This window comes from Pongo pygmaeus, chromosome 1 (genome assembly GCF_028885625.2).
Source record: "Pongo pygmaeus isolate AG05252 chromosome 1, NHGRI_mPonPyg2-v2.0_pri, whole genome shotgun sequence".
NCBI classification, from domain to species: Eukaryota; Metazoa; Chordata; class Mammalia; order Primates; family Hominidae; genus Pongo; species Pongo pygmaeus.
The window spans coordinates 110,457,851-110,476,211 of NC_072373.2; the positions used below are offsets into that span (position 1 = coordinate 110,457,851).

The window sequence follows — 18,361 nt, forward strand, 5'->3', positions numbered from 1 at the left end:
GGGAGGATTTTTTTAAAACATATGTAATAAATGAATTTTTTATTACTTATGAGTAAATAAAACATTTACTCATGAGTACATAAGGTATACTTTGACTTTAGTTAGTAATATTATAGGTATATATTTCTGTAACTTGTTCTTTTTTTACTAAGTTATATATCCCAGTGATCTCTCCATGCTAATACTTTTGTTCTTTAACCGATGCATTGTATTTCACAGGATACATCAGTCTAAACTATTTAGCAACTTTTTATCATTGTATAGTGGCTCTTGTTCACACAAAGGTACTTCCTTAGAAAGTGTATTTCTATATCAGTGGCTCCCAAATTCTAAACATGCATTAGAATCACTTGGAGGTCTTGTTATAACACAAATTCCTGGATCTCACCCCCAGAGATTCTGATTTAATAGGTAAGTGGTGGGGCCTGAGATTATGCATTTTAACAAGTTCTCAGATGATATTGATGCTGTTTGTCTATATCAAACTTTGAGAACCATCTTTCTATATGATGGACTCTTAGAATTATTGGGCCAAAGCTTATGTGAATTTGTCACTTTGATGAAACCTGCACATCACCTTCCGCAAAGATTGTTATCAGTTTGCATTCCCACTGACAATTGTATGAGCATGCCATTTCCCTGCCAACCCTGGTTATGATAACTTTTACTTTTTTGCCAATGAAATTGTAAAAACTGGAAGCTCATTATTGTTTTATTTTTCACTACTCTGAGTGTATTTTTCTTATTTTTATAGTAGCTTTTTATCTTATTACAAGAATAATACTTACTACAAAAAATTTTAAGAACTACAGATAAGCAAAAGATAAAATCATCCATAATTCTGCCACACACAGATCACCACTTTTTTTTTTTTTTTTTTTTTTTGAGGCAGAGTCTTGCTCTGTTGCCCAGGCTGGAGTGCCGTGGCATGATCTCAGCTCACTGCAACCTCTGCCTCCTGGGTTCAAGTGATTCTCCTGCCTCAGCCTCCCAAGTAGCTGGGATTACTGCACACCACCATGCCCAGCTAATTTTGTATTTTTAATAGAGATGGGGTTTTGCCATATTGGCCAGGCTGGCCTCGAACTCCTGACCTCAGGTGATCAGCCCACCTCAGCCTCCCAAAGTGATGGGATTACAAGCGTGACCCACTGCACCTGGCCCAGATCACCAATATTAACATTTTACTTATTTTGTAATCTGTTTTCTTTTCACTTAATAACATAATCTGAACATTTTTTCCATATCATGTCATTAACTGTTATTTTCCATTATCAGCCTAAATGGCTGCATGGTGTCAATGGAGTGTTTCTGAATGAGAGCTGATATTGCAAAATGATGTTTTGAGAAGATTATCTAGCAGTAGGGTTTAGAATGGGAAAAGACAAGGAAAGTTTGGAGGCAAGAAATTAGGAGACTATTGAAATAATGTAGGAGAGTGGTGACAGTGGGACTGGATAGACAGGAGTGAACACAGGAAACAACAGAAAGAAAGAATCAACAGTCTTGTTAGCCTCTATGATGGAAGCGAGGAAAGATGCAAGGCTAATCCAGCAGGAGGTCCCCAGTTACTAGGATCATAAATTTAAGAGATGCCTTACAAGGAACAATCACTCTTCCAATCTCTGATCCATGAATTTATCTTCGTATAGGGGATGAAGGGATAAAGTTAACTTTATAGAGGAAGAATTTCATTTAGGAAAGCAGCAGACTTTAAATCACAGAGCCCAGGTTTGATGCCCCCATTTTAGTGTAAGTATTAATTATTTGAGAGATCCTACGGTGAGGTGGAAAGACCATATACTTCAGTAATAGACAGTATTGTGCCTTACTGCTTTGCCACTTCTTGTGACCTTCAGCAAACCTCTTAACCACCTTGAACTTTTTTGTCTGTAGAGAGTAATAATGTTTACTTCATAGGGTGGTTGCAAGAATTAAGATTTTATATATATATCTCATATATACATATAACATATCAGATATATCATATATATATGAGAAACTTGTGAATCGTCCTGTAACTCAGCTCTCCCTAGAGAATCACTCATGGCTGACCTAGACATGTTTGCTTGTCAGTGAAATGAAGCTCATTGATGAAATAAAGTGAGTTCTGAAACAGGTCCTTCCATGGGTAGCTGTCTGCACTGGCATGCAGAGTGGGCTGTGGCTTACTTCCTGAGCTTAGGCTTTGAGGGGTGCTGTGGATAGCTGGAGAGATTCTCTGTGTGCTGGACAACTCAAGAGGTGCCTTGAGAACGTTGCAGAGATGTACACAGCAGAAGCAATGGAGACTGGAAATGAGCGTTGACAAGCTTGGTCCTTACTCTTTCTTATTTCCTTCATCTTCTACCAGCTCACAAGGAACTCAGGCTCAATGTTACCTCTAGTCTCAGTATAGATACTGAATAAAATAAGTATGCAGGCAAACAATTCAATCCTTCTCAGTTAAGTCTTTTCTTCCTTAAAGTGGAGATACTACCATGGCAAATCTGAAGGGCAAATGAGATGCTGCATTTGAACGTGCCTAGCATAATATCCAAGAGGAGTGGACACTTATTGTTGAGTTTCCTTTGGGAACCTCTGTAAAGCTATCTCCCTATAGGGCAGCAGTAAGTCAACCATGCCAGAAAATGTTTCAGCTGCCTGGTAACCATCTAGTCTATGATTAACAGAGACATCAAAATAGCCATCATGTCCTACTCCTAACCAAAAAGTGTCTGACACAGCAAGAAAGACAAAATATCCATTTTCCTAATTTAACTCCCATCCCTCAAGGTTGGAAAAAGGGAAAACTTAGATCCAGTCACCAATACCCTATTTGCCTTAGATGACAATACATGACATGTCATGCATTTCTACAATACCTTATTTGCCTTAGATGACATGTCATTTACTTCTACAATACCTTATTTGCCTTAGATGACATGTCATGTATTTCTACATGGCAGCCAACAAATGATTGCCAGGAACACTGGTGACTGTGGATCTGGGCAGAGGGGTCTGCCAGAGAAATTAAACCATTTATTTACTCAGTATCTACTAAGCTGTTATAAGTCCTTATGTAACCTTATCTTCACAACAAGCCTATGAAATGGGTGGTATTATAATCATTTTGCAGATGAGGAAACCAAGACTCAGAAAGATTAAGTCGAGGTACAGCATACTAGGTGGCAGCTACCTCCCCCTTTTCCATCTTTCTTTTAATTTAGTTTTTCAACACATATTCCTATCATCTTGATTGCTTTACAGACCAACAATCCTTTAATCTACCCTAAAGAAGAAGCAGTATAGACCTGATTTCCATCTTTGAATCAGTCTGTCCAATTTCATCCAATTTCAAGTTAAGTGCAAGTTAAATTCAGTGTGTATAGCATTAAACGGTACTGTCTACTAAAATATTAAACCTTGTCATTCTAGTAAGTACTGTCAAGCCCACATTGATGAGACAGTGAATAGTAAAGGTGGCATTATTGTAATTTTTAAGTTAAAGCCTGATTTGTTTGCTCATTTTTTAAAAAGCAAATTCTCATATAGTATGAACCAGTCCTTGAATTTTTTTAAACAATTATGTTTTTAAAAGTGAAATGAATGGAAATATGCTGTTTCCTGCTGTTTTCCCCACTCCCTTGCTCTCTTTCCCACCCTGTGTGCATATATTAAACGTTTCTTTCTTCCAGAGATGCTCACAGCTGTTTCTTTTCCTTTCTCTTGAGCTCTCTAGGGCAGCTTTCATTCTTTCACCTAAGCATGCTTGGAGCCCCATGGAAACTCCCCCACAGTATGATTGCTTCCACACTTTCATATGCTTTAAGGAATATCTGCTGAGAACTGCTTATTGATCCCAAGTGGGGAATCCTCTCTTACAAAGCCGTTGGCCATTGATGAAGAAACGTTAAGGCATCCTTGTCCTTGTCCTTGTCCACTTCCAGTTCCTCATGCTGATGCCTCCCAAACCAGGCCCACCCTCAGCTCAGAGCCTCCTTTTCCAAATATTTCTGGTGGAGCTGCTTTTTCTATTTCTCAGACTCTGATCAGTGGAACCACTTGGTCATTCTAGTTTTAAATTAGATTGCTATCCAGTTTAGGGATTTTATTTTGAAATCCAAATATGGAAAAGAGTTAGTTGCTCCCCAAGTGCTTGAAGTCTTAAGAGACAAGGTTTCCATCTGCTCAGGTAGCATCATGGGCTCATGTCTTCTTCCACCCACCAAGCAGCAGGAACACTGAGTGGCTGGGCCAGGGTGTAGCAGGCAGATGTCGCAGATCATGCTATTCTTGGCTGGCAGAGCCAGCTTTACTGTAGCCTTGTCAGTGCTCAGTACTGCAGGAAGAAATGAAGGAAGGAGCCAGCATATTTGGAGTGCTTGTTTTGCTCTAGGAAGTATCTGCAACCTCTTGAGAAGATTCAATCCCACGATCCTAGAAAGTGAAGACTTTCCAAGGACCTCTCTCCTACCATCACTGTTTTACCAATGAGAAAATTGAGCCCCCAAAAGTTGAATGGTTTGCCCAAGCCCACACAGCACATAAGTAAAAGTGACAGATGGCAGCCTAGCCCTCCGACTCCTAATTCAGTGCATTTTCCATTTCTCCACAGCTGGCAGGTGTTCCACATACTAAAAGCTCACACTGGAAATGAATTTGGTGCATTGGAAAGTGGCACTGTGATGCCTGCCATCGTTTAATTGTTACATATCAACATGACTTATATTCCAAAGGTGATGCTTCTTTTCTGCCCAGGCACTGACCTTGGAAGCTGCTGCCTGGGCGGCAGCCATGATATCCACACTCTCTGCATCCCCTTAGGTCTGGGTAACTGAGTCAAAAAAAATATAGCACACTTTCTGAATGGTCTGCCTTTTGTCACAAAAACTGAATTTTTATTAAGCAACTAAAACTAAAGACTTACACTCTAGTAGGATGACATTTAAAAGATAGTAAGTAAAATTTGGAGCAAGGGTTTTAAAAAAATAGAGTTCAAAATAGAAATGAGTTAACCTCTTATCCTTTCTCTCATTTCTGTATACTGCTTTAAAAAAGAATGCTTAACTATTCTTTTCATCTACATTATATTAGGTAATAAAGTATTCCTCTCCCTGACATTAAAAGTTTGCCTGTAGGATTTTTCATCTAAGGAAATATGTAATCTCTCACTAATTTTTGGCTAATCCCAAGAATTTTTCTTTACTTCTCCATGTATGCCCTTTCTAATTTATGTTAAAAAACCTTGTGATGTTATTATTAAAACCAAAATGAAAAATTCTAGCTTATAACAAAATTAATTCTTAAAATACATTGAGATGAAGCATTATGCGGTTTTTAGATACATTAGATGATGTCTTCACAGGTACTCAGACCATCTACAATCCTCTAAAATTCCCATGAATATTTTTCAAATACCTCTATTCCAGTATCTTGTCACCTTTCTTGGATGAGTGATTTCTAAAACATTGTTTATTCATCGTTGCAGAACAATGGCCCCAGAACCACAGTGGCAAGAAAGACTTACAGACCAAACAATTACATTGAAATCATTAAGGTACAGCAGTTGACTCCTTAGGATGAAGACAGACACCTAGAGAAGTAAAAAAGATATACTCATCAGCCAATCATTCAGCAAGTATTTACTGTGAGCTGTTTTAGTCAAGGCTCTTTGATTGTAGGGCCAGCTAGTTTAAATAAAGATAGAGATTGTTGTAAATGTATCAAGATCTCATGTGAATTGGAGCTGGGAACTGGAAGGCCACAGGGAGCTGAGACAAACCTTCACCCATCACTCCATCTCGGAATACAGGATTCCCCATCTCTGATCCTGTTTGTGCAGCACCATCCTCCTCTCAGGACATCCTGGTCTTCTCTTGACATGGATTCTGCTCCCCCATTCTCCAGCCTGCATCTGAATTTGGCTTGCCATACTGTGGGTTCAGGTCCTAATTCTGCTAGTCCTTTCAGCCTGATTCCCACAGATGATTAGCTCAAATGCTGAGTGTCCCAAATTTCAGAAAGGGGAATGTGATTAGCCCAGGTTGGATCAGGAGCAGTCCAGTCTGCTGTGGCCATGGAGTCGTGTTTTATAAGCATGGCCATCTCAGGACACCTTTCATCAAGAGGAAGAATTTGGGGCAGTTACCAGGGAAAAAAGATGTGGGCTGCTTACTGTGAGCACCAACTATGTGTTCTTTCTAGTGCAGTGTGGTGGAACAAAGCTCAGGTATTAGAGTCCATGTAGACATGGCATTCAAATCTAAGTTTTACCACTTGCTAATTCTTCTGGACAAGTTAATTAACTTTCCTTTTTAATTTCTTAATCTGTAGAATGGGAACAGTAACAGCCTCAGAGTGTTATAGTGAAGATTAAACAAGATGATGTTTGCCAACTGTTTGGCACAGGAAAGTACAAAAAACAATGCTAGTTTTCTTTAGTTCTTGTATATGCTAGGCTATATGCTAAATTTAGAAGTAATACATCTAATAAGGGTTTTCATGACACGTGGAAAGTACGTATCACATTAACATTTGGACTGCTGAAAAACCAAGAATTCTCTATAACAAAAAGAAAGGATATTAAACAAATAGATACTACCCCAACATCTCTCTTTTTGGCACCAAATAACAATATGAGTGACTAACATTTGCTTAATGCTGTACAGCATAAAAGGTGCTTTCTTTCTTTTTTTTTTTTTTTTTGAGGTGGAGCCTCACTCTGTTACCCAGGCTGGAGTGCAGTAGTGTGATCTTGGCTCACTGCAACCTCCACCTCCTGAGTTCAAGCCATTCTCCTGCGTCAGCCTCCCAAGTAGCTGGGATTACAGGCATGCACCACAACACCCAGCTGTTTTTTGTATTTTTAGTAGAGCCGATGTTTCTCCATGTTGGCCAGGCTGGTCTTGAACTCCTGACCTCAAGTAATCCACCTGCCTCGGCCTCCTAAAGTTCTGGGATTACAGGTGTGAGCAACTGGGCCCAGCCATAGGTGATTTTCACTTTCTTTTTGTTCTCTTTTCATTCTCCCTACAACCCTGTGAGACTGATACACTTACTAGCCTCTTTTTACTGTTAAAAAATTGGTCAAGATCACATGGTTTCTAATTAGCTGATGCGGGATTCAAATCCAGGACCTTTGACTCTAAAATTCATTATGCTTTTCAGCACACCCACCAGAAGATAATTAAATTCTGTATTGGTTATTTCAGGAGCAGATTGCCTATTTTATTATGTGATTCTTCACCCCCTGCCCTCGCTGCATTGAGATAAAATCCAGACACTTTGCCACGGCTGCTAAAAGCTCTTCAACAGTTGATTCCAACATCCCTTTTCAACCTTGTGTAGCCCATTGTCCAAACGCTTCATAGTCTAACATGCCTCTTTGGGATTTTTCAACTTTTCCTATCCTAAGAGTGTCCTTCTCCATCCTCTAGTTCAGTGAAATCCTGTGAAGCTTTCAAGGTCCCATTCAATCGTTGCCTCCTCTGGAAAGCCTTCCTCTTTGTCCTTCAAGGCAGCTTTATTCCTTCCCTCCTCTGGGCTTTCTTGGCAGTGTGTTCACACCACTTCAAATTAGAGCAAATATGCAGGCTGTGTCAGGAATGAAAGCCTTTTCGCCTTTGTCTCCTAGTGTCTACTACAGCACTAGATATGGTGCCTGTAGCAACAGAACAGGTTGCAGACCTGTGAGATAAAGGCCTAAGCCCCTGAAAAAACATTGGTCTGTGTCAGACTGGCTTCAGAACTGGGTAGGGCTGGGCTCTGCAGGTATCTGGGAAGGAGGTACTCTTACTTTAAAGGACATATGTCAAAGGAGCAGCACCTTCCATTAAAACAGAGGAGGGTTTAAAATGAACACTTAGGAAATAATTTTTTTTTTTAAATAAAAAGCCAGAGCTATCCCTGTCTCCATCAGACAGCCTAATTTGTATAACTGGGCTTCTGCTTCCATTTTTTATTAAATATTTCTCTTTTGAGCTGGCACTCTGCTCTGAGCCCCAGCTGACTTAGCCAGCCTGGCTACTCCTGTCAGTCCCCCTCTCATGGCAAGGAAGGAGGGTGCTGTCAGTAAAAAGGCTTCAGCTTTCAGTGCTTTTATGGGACAAGCTTAAGTTTGCTGAAGATTCAGGTCAAGACCAAGGTTAACTCACTGCAGGGAAATGCTTACAACGGCATAGTAACTCAGAACAATAAACTTGTACCAGGCCTAAATATGTGTTACTATCCTATACTGATTGCTGCCATATTGATTCATTATGTCAGAGCTTCTTGGATAGCAGTGGCTTCAATCAAGTCTGAATTCACCGGCATCTTTGGGCCCCAGACATTGGGCAATATGGTAACTTTCCAGAAGATGAACTGAGCCAGAAATAATTCCACCCCCTACTTTAGACCTCCAGCTCCTACAACAGAATCTCTGCTTAGCTTGGTACTATTTCCTCTGAGACTGGACTTTCTAGAGCTTTCCTCATCGAAAGCAGGGCTTAAAAATAAATTTAAGGATGGGAGAACATACCAACTTTAATACAACACCAAGTTTAGAGTCTTTTAACTGAGTTCCAGGATCTGCCACTGGCTCATCAAAACAGGGTACTGGCCGGGTACAGTGGCTTATGCCTGTAATCCTAGCACTTTGGGAGGCCAAGGCGGGCTGACTGCCTGAGCTCAGGAGTTTGAGACCAGCTTGGGTAACACCGTGAAAAACCGTCTCTATTAAAATACCAAAGAAATTAGCCAGGTGTGATGGCATGCGCCTGTAGTCCCAGCTACTCAGGGGGCTGAGGCGGGAGAATTGCTTGAACCTGGAATGTGGAGGTCGCAGTGAGCCGAGATCGTGCCACTGCACTCCAGCCTGGGCAACAGAGTGAGACTCTAAAAAAGAAAAAAAAAAGTTACTCTGATATCATTCTCCAGCCCTTATTCCCCCAACACTGTCATTTCCAACTACGAAGGTTTTTATTTGGTGTGCCTATTTGCCAAAACTCATATAAATCAGAGTGTATACTTTGTAAGGCCTAGGTTTAATTTTTAGAAATTTAGAAGCTGCATGAGTGAGGTTGGAGATTAAGTGTGCAAAGATGTTTAGAAGCAGCTGCCCCACCCACCTTCAGATTGAGATGGATGGGGAGCAATAGTGGGTTTGAGCTGCCCATAATTGAAAAAGTGTGTGCCCCAAATATCATACTTATTCTGCATTTCTACAAGAGCCATAACTCTAAGGCTTTCCATTAGAACCCCAATAAAGGGGATGTCTTCAACTTTAAGCATCCCAGATACTCTCGGTGTTTGTTATACTTATAGAACAAGGTTAGACATGTCAAGGATAAAAGGGGAGAGGAGGGCCCATTCCCTGGACAAGCAGCATAAACTAGAAGAGTAGCATTTGTGAATGAATGAACAATAGGAGGGCAAATATGAACCACACAAATCCAATCTGCTAACCCTGGGAGGCACACCCATATTGACCACAGCAGCTCTCCCAGAAGGTGTCCAGGGCACAGTCAGAGCTGCCAGGTGCCAAGTCTCAGGTCTCCATTCACACTGTCTTCTATGTAAGTGAATGTGGTTCCTGAAGTTGTGCAACATGGTGGTTATGAGCAGCGGAAGCCACAGGGGACACCAAAATGTGGGTCCCTAGGGCAGAATCCCAGGTCTTCAGGCTGGCCCTCTGTAAGCCCTAAAATTGTGTCAGTGGCACCTTCAGAAGAAGCTGAGGAATGGCATTCATATGAACATTCAACTGCTGAGCACCTGCTCGGTGAAAAGTGTACTGTATGGTGTGAGGAAACAAACGTGTATGAGAGATGTTTAGTGAGTATCTGAAGGTGCATATGAGGATGGGCTCCCTCCCATCTCTTATCTGGCTGTGACTTTGCTGCTTGACTATAATTTTAATGTGCCAACAGCTCATATACTGTACACTCCTAACACCAATCCCTGTTCTTTCCCACCTCACCCTCCCCTGTTTCCTTAACTCTTTCCTTTTAAATGACATGCTACAGACCACAAAATATAAACAACTGTAGATTAGACTTTGGAGTTAGAATCTCTCCACAAATTTGATTTTGTTCTTTGCTCCTTTAGAATACTTAAATTTTGACATTTAAAAGCTCTACTAGTGCTTTGTGTGTGCGCATGTATTCACACTCATTACCTATACACAAATAATTCACAGATGACATTTCTAGTTAAGTACGAGCCCAGGGCTATAAAAAACAACTTTCAAGGGAAACCAACTTTCAAGGTGAATCATAAATTATAGTATTTAAAAGTTGGCAAAAATCTGAATATGATATTTTATTTTCATTGCAGGTCTATGGAATTTGAACAAGGGCCATTCATAGTTGCTCAGTAGAAGAGTGCTATTTTAGAAAAAGAAAGGAGCTGATTTTCCTTGTTTTTTTTTCCGGAAGAGTAAGGCAGGACCTAAAGAGATGACATCAATTAGCACAATATTCTGATGATGCATTGGAGCTTGCGGAGTTGGTAACACAAAGAACTAAGGGGCAAATTCACAGACACCTGACACACTGTGAGGCTTACAAAAGGGTAGTTCATAGTTATCAGCACACAAACATTACCTGGGGAATTGCTCAAAGTACAGTAGCCCCGGCTGCCCTGAGATCCTATGTAAGAGGCCTGAGGGTGATATAGGTGGTCAGGAAACCATACTGAGAAACCTATGTTTGCAGTGAAAACCTGCTGACCAATAGTGAACGTACATGAAGCGGACATGGGGGCTCATTTGGCTATTCTCACAACTTATTGGTTTACATTTTTATAGAATAAACAGTAAAACAAAACAAAAACCAAAACATCCCCTCACTATGCACCTAATTCTCCAAACACCTCCATGTCTCGGAAACATAAGCAAATAAGACAAAGGACCGAGGGGCCTCAGCAAGGGGGATCTCCTCCAGCCTCCAATTCTTGGCTCTGCCTGGGGTTATGTGTGCACTGAAATTTTCTACACTTGTTGAAAAGCCACATAGAGGGTGCTTACTCAGAAGTCTGACCACTTCCAATCAGACCAGGTGTCAGACTGACAGCATGTGAGAAGCGGTGCTTTTGTCCCCGAGCCTTCCAGAGGACAGAAGGGGGCCCACTCAAATCCACAGGTGTAGATGTGCTTTGCACGTTGCCAGGTTGCATTTTCTCCACTAGCTGTGGTGAGGAGCCACAGCTAGAAATTCTTTTCCTAGGGGCTAAGAACCCAAACATATGTGACTGATTAGAGCTAATGTCTCATTTCTAATTCTGTTGATTCCTTGAAAAGAGCGAGTCTCAAAGACTGTGGCTATTCTTAGCAATTTTGCCTCCTCCCCCACCATGATCGCTGCCTCTGAGAGAGGAAGGAGGAGGCCGGCAGGGACTCACTCTTGTCAGCTGGGCAGCAGGGATTCCTGCCTTCCTGGTATCAGTGGGGCTGTCTCCAAAGCACATGCCTGCAGTCAGATCAACACACACACATACCCACATGTGGGTCTCTCTCACCTCCCTTCTTTCCAATTTCTAAGCCACAGCTGTGGTAAGGCCATTCTTAATAACAACAGGGCTTCTCACTGGGTTTAAGAACTCTGTGACTTCCACAGTCAAAGAGTGTTCCTTCTCCTTAGTCTGTCGTCTTCCTGTGATTTGGTAGGAAAGCCTCTTCATGGCCTTTCTTTTAGTTACCACAGGAAATAAAGGAAAAGCTTAAGCCTCATTCATCCAGATCAAGACTTTGGTCCTAAGAGAGACTTTTCCAATGCAGACATAGCAACATCCCAGGAGGCCTGATCCTTGTGCCCCTCAGAGCAGAACTGAGGAAAAAACACTGTTGCCCGGCCATACCTAGTCAGCCTTTAGGGGCAGGTGGGGCTCCACGCAATGCCCTGCGAGGTTTTCCCTGGGGTGGCCCCATTCAGTGTTTGTTAAGTTGAACTGAATTAATCACATGGAAGTCCCCTGAGTGTTCTCCAAGTGTATCCAGCCCTAGTCTGTGCAAAGCTCTGTGGTTTCCCAGACAGTGTCTCAGATCTTATGCTTCAGACCTGGTACAAATGACCTGATGTCTAGTTCTAGCACTGCTACCAGGTAGATGCATGATCTCAGACAATCTCCTGACTTCTCTGAATCTTATTTTCTGCATTAGTGAAAACAAAAGCCTTGAACTGGAATTACTAAATGTTTTCTATGACCTCCTCCAGCTCTACAGAGGTAAGGATAACGATCTGATGGAATACCGGTTTTCCCTTTAAGTGAAAATGTCCACTAAGTTGCCAAAGCCCACCATATATGTTTGCACTCTGTTCTCCATTCTTCTGGCTTGGAAAACAGAACAAGTTGAATACAATCTCATAGTTCACATTCATACAACAAAAATCAAAGCTTCTCAAGCCAGCACTGGGGATAAAATGATGATAAATGGAAACTAACTTTATCATCCAAAAATATCCCCTCAAACGCTGAAGAAATATTGATAATAACACTCCATCTGCTGAATAAATCAGAACAAGACTGGAGATTCTACTCAACATTGTTTGAGCATGGAGGACAGCCAGTAAAGTACTAGGGTTTCATGAAAACTGATCTCAGGAGAACTGACATAAATAAAGCATGTCAAAGTTTAAAAGAGGAGAATGAAAATAAAAGGAATAGCAGAAGTGTTCTCTGTTTGTTATTATCTTCATTGTAAGAACTCTTGTAGAAAGAGCACAGGTCTAGAAATCAAGATACTTGGCTTCTAGTTCAGTCCCTACCACTGATTCCCACCTAAACTCAGTAAAGTCACTTCACCTCTCTATACAGGCTACCTTATTTGGTGACTGTGAGGCTTAAATAAAAAATATAAGAAGACACTTAGGGACAAGACAAGGTGTCTAAAGCTTAAGATGCTATGTGAATAAACTGCATGGTTAATTATAAATAATAATAGTAAAATAAACCTTCCAAGTACTGTGGTAAAAGAGCCCAGAGAGGCAGCTGCTGTTTTAGGGGACCCCCTGCACATTGACCCAGAAGTTGGCATCAGAATAGAGACCCAGATTTCCAGCCTTTTGGACATTCAAGGGAACTGCGCTCACCCTGGGCTGAGCCATGAGACTTGCAGTGGAGATGGGTGGGGGAAATTGAGAAAGCCCAATTTAGTCTTTACTGCCAAGATTCCTGCAGCAATATTATTAAGGTTCACTAGGGTCTCCTCCCCACCCCACCACCAGTCTCAGATCTTTTCAATAAGGTCCAGATTCCTAAAAGTGAGGCTGTTAGTTCTCTTGGCCTTTCACTACTAATGTAAATACTCTGGGGAAGTGCCCAGGTTCTCCCAAAGTCATCTTAAAGTACAGGGTAGCCCTAGGTGACTGACGGTCAGCTGGTATTTGGAGTTGGAGTCCTCAGGTTTGAAAAGCTCCACCAGGTTGCAGAACTCTTGGCTTATATATAGATTCTTGGTTCCTCTAGTGAGTATCTGTGAGTTCCCCACCCCCAAACAATGTAATAAATGGAGCCTACAGTCTAAATGACTAATCAGCCATATAAATGGACCAAAATATCTTCTGAGGCTAAAGTAATAACAGCTGTAAATATTACAGTACATAGTTGGAAACTTAAACTGGGATAAGTCCAATAATTTATAGGTATCTCTGCATGTTTACATAAATGTGGTTAACTGCCAGGATTGCTAGCATATACCATATGGAAAATAAAAATCATTCTTTGTGGGGGGAAGGGATGCTCTCTTAGATATTCTATCTGGGAAAGAACATGAAAATAGAAAGTAGGGCATGCAATCTGAGCTACATATAATAATCTTTGGGAGTTCAATACCACAAAAAAATTCTTTTTAAAAATTGTGATTTCTGGCTTTCTCCTCCTCTTTATCCCTCTTTCCCAAATCCTTAGCTTCCGATGCTAATAAAATTTCTGAATTGCACTGCAGAAGCATACCACTATATTCTCAGGCTTCTGAAATTGTGAGTGTGGAAAAAGGAAGTGTCAAAAATTGTGTTTGACTTTCTAATATCCAAGGTAAAGAAATCCCCAAAGATAAAGAAAAGGGGATTAAGCTATTACTCTGCTTGTCAATCATGACATAGTCGATTTGCACAGATTTTTAGAGAAAATTTTTGGAGAAGAACTTTGGATTATTTGAACAAATGAGGTATTTCAAAGAATCATAGAATTTTAGCAGCAGAGGGAAATCTAAGAATTATTTTATTTTACAGATGCAGAACTATTTTCCAAAGAGGTAAAGTGGCTTGTTTAAAATGTACTAGTATCAGAGCCATGTCTTTCATTTGAAAATGGGAGAGAAAAGATTAAGTGGAAGAGGAAGAGGCAAAGGAGGGAAGATACTGATTTAGTAGAAAAAGGTACACACAGAAACAGAGATAGATACACATAGAAGGAGAATAAAGAGAGAATAAAGAGACAGGAGAAAGAGAAGAAGGCAGTCTTGTAAGAGGGCAGGAGATAGAGTGGTTGATGCACAAATATGAGAAAATGCCATCGTATATATTAACAGTAGCCCATGCTTCCGTTTCTTGACATTCTCTACATAATGAACCTACCCTCCAACTTACTAAATGGGACATCTTATAAGAATCCAGATTTCTGGGCATTCCTGAGCATTCGGAAGCTTGCCACCAGCTTAAATAAATTGCTCCTAGTCTAATTTGGACAGTGCAACTTAATATAAATGGCTGGATGAGACCCGAGCAATATCTGCTCATTTTCTGTTCTTTTTGTTTTTTGTTTTTTCCCTCAAGCACACCTAAACCATTCCAGAGAGACAAAACTCTTTAGTGATTTTATTTCCAGAAGGAAGCTGAATGCCTTGAAGTGTCTGGCCTGATGTCCTCATGTTGTCATAGCTCATAGCTCATCTTTCTTTGTGCCCTGGGCAGCTGATCTGAATATAGAGTATACATGAACTTTGAAGGAAGCTGGTAGGATGGAGTTGGGGCCTCACTGTTTTAATCAAGATGAATTCAAAACCTTTGCTTATCGAGTAGAAAACTTAAACCAGAAATGGAGAAACAATTGACACTGACAGAAAAGGAAGTGGCAATCAAAAAGGTGCAGGGAGCATAAGATTATATTTAACATGGTTATACTCTCCTAGCAGATGACGATAGATTAAATTTACTTGTTGCCTCCATAAATAATTTTAGCATGTGGAATAAGATAGCCTCCTAGAATGTATGAAATAAGAAGTTCAGGAAAATATGCAATAGCTCAAGACAAAACCACGGTTTCCACCTGTATGTCATGGTGATGATGTTTCTCCCTCGAGCTGGGGACTCCCTGTCCAAGCTTCTCCAGCCAATGTTGGGAGCTGCATCACTGGCCACTCCCTTGTGACTCTGCACCTATGTGGGCATCACTGCACACTGCATTTGCCTCTTCTCTTCTGGGGCTCTACTTCATATGGGGGCTATCCACATGGGATACATCAAATGATGACTTGGGTTCGGAGTTATTTTTCTCCAAATTGGTCTGCTTCAGGGAAGCACCGAATCTGGCATATGGCAAATGCTTGAAAATGTTTTTTGAAAAAGATAAATCCATTATTCCTGAATCCCCTTCCCCACATCCAGCACAGTGCTAAGTGCATAGATAATATTTGAGCTTCTTGATGGAGTTTTGCTTTTGTTGCCCAGGCTAGAGTGCAATGGTACAACCTCAGCTCACCTCAACCTCCACCTTCCGGGTTCAAGTGATTCTCCTGCCTCAGCCTCCGGAGTAGCTGGGATTACAGGTGAGCACTGCCACGCCCGGCTAAATTTTCGTATTCTTAGTAGAGATGGTGTTTCCCCATGTTGGCCAGGTTGGTCTCGAACTCCTGACCTCAGGTGATCCACCCACCTTGGTCTCCCAAAGTGCTAGGATTACAGGTGTGAGCCACCGCTCCTGGCCAATATTTGAGCTTATTTCATTGCCTATGGTGCCCTAAGGGACATGGTAGAGAGCCTAAGGCTCAAGCCTAACGAGTTTACTTTGTCCCTTGCTAAGAGGATACCTGAGAGCCACTCAGAAGCTCCCAATGACAAGGCAGGAAGAAGACTATGGGGAAAGGAAGGTGAACAAAGGAAGAGGTGCCTGGAGACAGTCCTGGTCATGAATGCCTCAGCAATCTCTCCATAGAATACTTCTCTGAGTCCTCTCCTTCATCCAAGACAAAGAAAAGTGATTTCTGGGATCACCACTTCTGTCTCATCCTCTAATAGATATCAAAGGACAAAGTGTTCAACATAGAACCCAATGAAAGAGACATTAACAGATTGGGTGTCTTTTATCCTCACTCAGGGAGTTTTCTCAAATCACACAAACAAGAACAGCACTCACTTTCCCCGCCCTCAGCCCCACCCTGAATCGGCTGCTGCTTCTGCTGTGCGGTCTTCTTCACATAAAAATGAGATCAAGGAGCAAGGATGCAGAACACTCTTGGGACTTTCCCCGATATTCCAAGGCGAAAGAAGAAACCTAGAGAGAATTAGTAACAACAAACAAATCTCTCTAGGGAAGTGTATAGTACTTTTTAAAAAAGATTCTCCAAAGAAGATACGTAAGTGGTCAAAAAGCACATGAGGAGAGGAGCCAAGATGGCTGAATAGGAACAGCTCTGGTCTACAGCTCCCAGTGTGAGCTACGCAGAAGACGGGTGATTTCTGCATTTCCATCTGAGGTACTGGGTTCATCTCACTAGGGAGTGCCAGACAGTGGGTGCAGGACAGTGGGTGCAGCGCACCATGCAAGAGCCAAAGCAGGGTGAGGCATTGCCTCACTCGGGAAGCACAAGGGGTCAGGGAATTCCCTTTCCTGGTCAAGGAAAGGGGTGACAGATGGCACCTGGAAAATCGGGCCACTCCCAACCCAATACTGCACTTTTCCAATGGGCTTAGGAAACGGCGCACCAGGAGATTATATCCCGCACCTGGCTCAGAGGGTCCTGCGCCCATGGAGTCTCACTGATTGCTAGCACAGCAGTCTGAGATCAAACTGCAAGGCAGCAGCGAGGCTGGATGAGGGGTGCCCGCCATTGCCCAGGCTCGCTTAGGTAAACAAAGCAGCCAGGAAGCTCGAACTGGGTGGAGCCCACCACAGCTCAAGGAGGCCTGCCTGCCTCTGTAGGCTCCACCTCTGGGGGCAGGGCACAGACAAACAAAAAGACAGCAGTAACCTCTGCAGACTTAAATGTCCCAGTCTGACAGCTTTGAGGAGAGCAGTGGTTCTCCCAGCACACAGCTGGAGATCTGAGAACGGGCAGACTGCCTCCTCAAGTGGGTCCCTGACCCCTGACCCCCGAGCAGCCTAACTGGGAGGCACCCCCCAGCAGGGACAGACTGACACCTCACACGGCCAGGTACTTCTCTGAGACAAAACTTCCAGAGCAACGATCAGAGAGCAGCATTCGCAGATCACAAAAACCCACGGTTCTGCAGACACTGCTGCTGATACCCAGACAAACAGGGTCTGGAGTGGACCTCTAGCAAACTCCTACAGACCTGCAGCTGAGGTTCTGTCTGTTAGAAGGAAAATGAACAAACAGAAAGGACATCCACACCAAAAAGCCATCTGTACAACACCATTATCAAAGACCAAAAGTAGTTAAAACCACAAAGATGGGGAAAAAACAGAGCAGAAAAACTGGAAACTCTATAAAGCAGAGCGCCTCTCCTCCTCCAAAGGAACACAGTTCCTCACCAGCAATGGAACAAAGCTGGATGGAGGATGACTTTGACGGGTTGAGAGAAGAAGGCTTCAGACGATCAAACCACTCCGAGCTACAGGAGGAAATTCAAACCAAAGGCAAAGAAGTTGAATACCTTGAAAAAACTTTAGATGAATGTATAACTAGAATAACCAATACTGAGAAGTGCTTAAAGGAGCTGATGGAGCTGAAAGCCAAGGCTCGAGAACTACGTGAAGAATGCAGAAGCCTCAGGAGCCGATGCGACCAACAGAACCAAGGGTATCAGTGATGGAACACAAAATGAATGAAATGAAGCGAGAAGGGAAGTTTGGAGAAAAAAGAATAAAAAGAAACAAACAAAGCCTCCAAGAAATATGGGACTACGTGAAAAGACCAAATCTGCGTCGGATTGGTGTACCTGAAAATGACGGAGAGAATGGAACCAAATTGGAAAACACTCTGCAGGATATTATCCAGGAGAACTTCCACAATCTAGCAAGGCAGGCCAACATTCAGATTCAGGAAATACACAGAACACCACAAAGATACTCCTCGAGAAGAGCAACTCCAAGACACATAATTTTCAGGTTCACCAAAGTTGAAATGAAGGAAAAAATGTTAAGGGCAGCCAGAGAGAAAGGTCGGGTTACCCACAAAGGGAAGCCCATCAGACTAACAGCGGATCTCTCAGCAGAAACTCTA

The 18,361-nt window shown here is 42.1% G+C and overlaps 1 long non-coding RNA gene across 3 annotated transcripts in view; it reads right to left on the bottom strand.

Moving 5' to 3' along the window:
* LOC129015968 (uncharacterized) overlaps positions 1-18,361 on the bottom strand; it is a 120,322-nt gene that overhangs the window by 30,711 nt on the left and 71,250 nt on the right. For 2 of the 3 annotated variants that reach the window (XR_010126195.1, XR_010126194.1), the window contains one exon: positions 1,032-5,575. The exons of the other annotated variant lie outside the window; for it this stretch is intronic. This is a non-coding gene — a long non-coding RNA (uncharacterized LOC129015968). Of the gene's footprint in view, positions 1-1,031; positions 5,576-18,361 lie in introns of those variants that run through there. 3 annotated transcript variants of the gene reach the window in all.